The 4,675-nt window shown below is 44.8% G+C and overlaps 1 pseudogene across 1 annotated transcript; it reads right to left on the reverse strand.

Moving 5' to 3' along the window:
- Positions 1 to 3,570: 3,570 nt before the first annotated feature.
- LOC105999848 lies at positions 3,571 to 4,039 on the reverse strand (annotated as a pseudogene). Its single transcript, XR_001175763.1, has one exon. The product of XR_001175763.1 is annotated as a cytochrome c oxidase subunit 7A2, mitochondrial pseudogene (transcript).
- Between the last annotated feature and the right edge of the window lie 636 nt (positions 4,040 to 4,675).

Consider the following 4,675-nt stretch of genomic DNA (forward strand, 5'->3'; position numbering starts at 1 on the left):
GAATAAAGATAAGAGAATTAAAGTTCAAATCAGTGGAGCAGTAGCCAATCAGAAAATTCTTTTGAGATGACACAGCTGTTGCTAGGGAAAGGGCCCTCTTAAAGGGTGCCAGATAGGGAATATGTAGCTCAGCATTTAATACCAGACTCTCCATTTATTTGTTATTTCAAGAAGCAAATTTTCTTAAGAATTATTTTATCCATTTATTCCAGAAGTCTCTTAAGTGAGCAGAATAAAATTTTAAGTTTTTGAGAATATTATTCAATTTACTCTCTCGTGAATCCCAATCCAAATTCTAGAAAGGAATATACTTAGGAGTAGTTGAAGCACATTAATGAGAAAAGAACTGGGGTTGGAGGCATGGTTCAGTTGGTAGAACACTTAGCCAATAAGTAAAAATGTCAGTTACTGAGTTCAAGTGCCTGTTTCAGACCAAAAGTTAGCTGGGGAGAGGGGCGAAAGGCTATGGGGAAAGGGGGAGAGAGGGAGGAGGGAAGGAAGAATTGATGGAAGTACCATACCTAAAGTGGGTGCTAACACCAATTATGCCTCTGGGATATGATAGCATGAAGTTTTGTGTGTTTTGTTTTGACTTCTGTTTTTAGGAGCAATGAATCAAGTTAAACTGTCCGACTATGGAGAATGCTTGAACTTGGGCAGTATAGACAGCAGCTTCAGTTAAGAATCTCCTGGGTTGGGCTGGGAAGGTGGCTCAGTGGTAGAGTGCTTGCCTTGCATGCCTGAGGCCCTGGGTTCGATTCCTCAGCACCACCACATAAGCAAAAAGAAAAAAGCCGGAAGTGGCGCTGTGGCTCAAGTGGTAGAGCCTAGCCTTGAGCTGAAGAGCTGAGGGACAGCGCCCAGGCCCAGAGTTCAGGCCCCACGACCGGACCCAAAAATAAATAAATAAACAAGAATCTCCTGGGCGAGCTGGGAATGTGGCTCAGTGGTAGAGTCCTTGCCCAGCATGCATGAAGCCCTGGGTTCAATCCCTCAGTACCACATAAACACAAAAGGCTGGAAGTGGTGCTGGCTCAAGTGGTAGAGCGCTAGCCTTGAGGAGAAAAGAAGTTCAGGGACAGTGCATGTGCTGGGTAGAGACGGAAAGCTTTGCCTTAGAACACAGAGCTGAGCTTATAAACAACCAACTGGAATGGAGACACCTTCTCTTGTGTGCCACACACTGGGGACACTCTTTTATAAGAGTCTGACTGGAGGGAGTGCCTCATTTGGCCACTTAGGTCAGTACCACAGACCGGGCACACTAAAGGTAAAGAATCCACAGGTGAACTTTACTACACCTTCTCTCATGTAAAGAGATTATAAAAGCTCTTCTGCCATACAGCTACTAGAGTTCTGAACCAAAGAAGATATTTTGATCTTCTCTCCATGGGGAATACTAAAAGATGAGAGATTCTGAAGCTTCTGTGTTAGAACACAAAGTGTGAGAGAAAAGAAAAATTCAAACTACACATGGAGAGGACGGTAATCTCAATGCTTCCAACAAAAAGTGACCTGTGGCTGGGAATGTAGCTTAATGACAGAGTGCTTGCCTAGTATGCATGAAGCCCTGGGTTCCATTCCCTTGTACCACATACACAGAAAAGGCCAGACGTGGCCCTGTGGCCCTGTGTGCTAGCCTTGAGCAAAAGGAGCTCAGGAACAGTGCCCAGGCCCTGAGTTCAAGCCCCAGGACTGGCAAAAAAAAAAATGTGAGCTGTCAGTGCTGCAAGTCTTGGGCTAGCGTGTCTATCATTCAGCATCAATTGTAACCCATCTGCTTAGGGTAGATTTCCACACTGCTGCACCATTATTCTGCTATGCAGCTCCCCTCCCAGATCAGGAGGGCAAACATCCTAAACATTACTGATTTTCTCATCACATCCAAGGGCTTGCAACATCCTCACATGCTCTGAATTATTAATTCTGAGATCACTAAGAGGAGACCACAACACAGCTCTGTCCTCTATATACATTCCTATCAGGAATGTATTTCTTGGAAGCAGGGTATAGGATAGAAGAAGATCTATGATGTAGCCTCATCTCATCTTCAGAGGCAAAAGCACTAGTACTATTTTTCTGTGTACCATCACACCTTAAAAGCTGCTTAACATACACACAGTTGCTTCAACAACTGAGCCTTCAATCCAAAGTGCTGCTCAGTAACCTATGACATGCCTTAGACCTCCACCGCGGATTGGCTCTGCTAAGGAGATGACCAAAACTGAGACATTTTCAAAAAGACTTTCAGTTCCCCTTGTCTGAAATTGGCAAGAAGTTGTTCCTATTTGGCCAGCACTCACGGTTTCCTGTTCTCTCAAACTCTAGCTTCTGGTGTGTGGTAGGGTATTTCCAAGGGCACCTGAATGGCGTCATCATCTTGGTGACATGAAGACGTGAGGCAAGCACTCTACCACTGAGCCACCGTCCCAGCCCCAATTTTCTGGTGGTTAATTGAAAATAAGAATCTAATGGAGGGCTGGGAAGGTGGCTCAGTGGTAGAGTGCTTGCCTTGCATGCATGAGGCCCTGGGTTCAATTCCTCAGCACCACATAAGCAGAAAAAGCTAGAAGTGGGCACTGTGGCTCAAGTGGTAGAGCACTCGACTTGAGCTGAAGAGTTGAGGGACAGCGTCCAGGCCCAGAGTTCAGGCCCCATGACTGACAAAAAAGAAAGAAAGAGAGAGAGAGAGAAAGAAAGAAAGAAAGAGAGAGAGAGAAAGAAAGAACGAAAGAAAAGAAAGAAAGAAACTAATGGACTTACTTGCTTAGGCTGGCTTCGAACCACAATCATCAGATCTCAGCCTCCAGAATAGCTACAATTACAGGCGTGAGCCACCAATGTCTGTTTTGTCTGTGGAGGTTCTGGTGCATAGGGCAATAGGAGAGGAATGGAATGGGATCCATTCTCAAGGGACTGATCCTGGAGAAGAGGCCTGATCTAGGAGGTAAGACAGTGGCCTCACCCAGGGCACTGTTTTGGGGTGCATGTCTCAAAACTACTTGTCACTCTCTCCCGCTGCCGGCAGAAGACAGACCAAGAGCACTGAGGAACAATTACACTAGGATATGAAGAGGGCTGATTTTTCTTTCTCTTCCCTGCAGGACTTATACATGTGTAATTCCCATTGCCAGGAAATCTCTAAAAATAAATCATCTTTCTGGTGAGTTGACTTGAAAACTTTTTAAATTGCTTTCTACCAAGTCTCTAAGAGTAGAAGCAGATAACCTCTGTGTGAATTTCCACATGTTCATAGCAAAGACGCTAACATTTCTTGGTTTGATATTGTTTGCTAAATAAGAAAATTCCCTTATTCTCACATTTCATCTCCTTTCTTTTTCACTCTCTCGTCTTTCCAAGCCACTTCACTCCCAATAGTGACATGTAATACCTAAGAATAATGGGAGCAGTGAACATAATGGGCTGTCCTATGTTAAAACAAAAGAAATGGACCCCAGAAATGAATCGGTTTGTCCAGAGTAAAGCTTGGATACATTTCAGAAATGAATCAGTTTGTCCAGAGTAAAGCTTGGATACATTTATAGCAAAAGTTAGAATTTATTTTTTTTTCATGGTAAAGACCACTTTATTGTGGTAGTCGTTCGTACAAGTCAATAAATATTGATCCCCAAGGAAGAACTCGGTTACTCAGGGCATCACCAGTCCAAAGCAGGATGAAGGACATGGAACCAGGTGACTGCTGGGGCAACTTCACTCAGTTCTGCTTCTTGGGAAAGGAAGCCAAAGCCAGCTGATATATGGCATATGCTGTTCCACCACTTGTAAGAAACATGGTGACTCTATACAGGAGAGCATCAGTCACCCCACCCTTTAGATGCACTGGAATTCCATTATCCTCCTGAAACAGCTTTTGTTTTTCTGCAACCTTATTTTGCCAGTGCCTGCGTGGAGCAGTGCTGATGGTCCTCTGGGTAACTTGACGAAGAGCCAGCAGATTTCGCAGCATCCTGGCTCGGTGACCACCGCTGACTCCGACGAGAGAACACCGGCTGGAGAGCTACCCCACCGGAAGCGGAAGCGGGACAAAAGTTAGAATTTAAATCCCAGGCATTCGAAGTTCCTTTTGTCATCTGGTGCCTGAGACAGAAACAAGGAGGGAAGCAGAAAGGGAGAGGGATAGAGAGAGGCAGGAGACAGAGAAGAGAGAGAGATCCTAGAATTTGGAGGAAATCAATCTTGTCAAGAGATTAAGTCTTTGAAGGTCAAGACTGTGAGCATTCTATGGTGCCCTCTGGAGGCCACATAGGCCTACAACTCCTATTCTTGCCTTCTCTGGAATCTGTTCCTCCTGCCCACTCTGTGCCATAAGCATTTGTCCAGATTCTCCCAAATGTGAAGTCTAATCAGAATAGTAAAGAGTTTGTGTCTTCTTTCTCTCTTCCACATACAATTTTCATACAAAAAATCTCTATTCAACCAGGTGCCAGTGGTTCACACCTATAATCCTAACCACTCAGGAGGCTGAGATCTGAGGATTACAGTTCAAAGCCAGTCTGGGCAGGAAAGTCTGTAAATACTTTTTTTTTGTCAATCATGGGCCTGAACTCTGAGCCTGGGTACTGTCCCTCAGCTCTTCAGCTCACTCTACCACTTGAGCCACAGCGCCACTTCCAGCTTTTTCTGCTTATGTGGTACTGAGGAATCGAACCCAGGG

This window comes from Dipodomys ordii, unplaced genomic scaffold, assembly GCF_000151885.1.
Source record: "Dipodomys ordii isolate 6190 unplaced genomic scaffold, Dord_2.0 Scaffold202, whole genome shotgun sequence".
NCBI classification, from domain to species: domain Eukaryota; kingdom Metazoa; phylum Chordata; class Mammalia; order Rodentia; family Heteromyidae; genus Dipodomys; species Dipodomys ordii.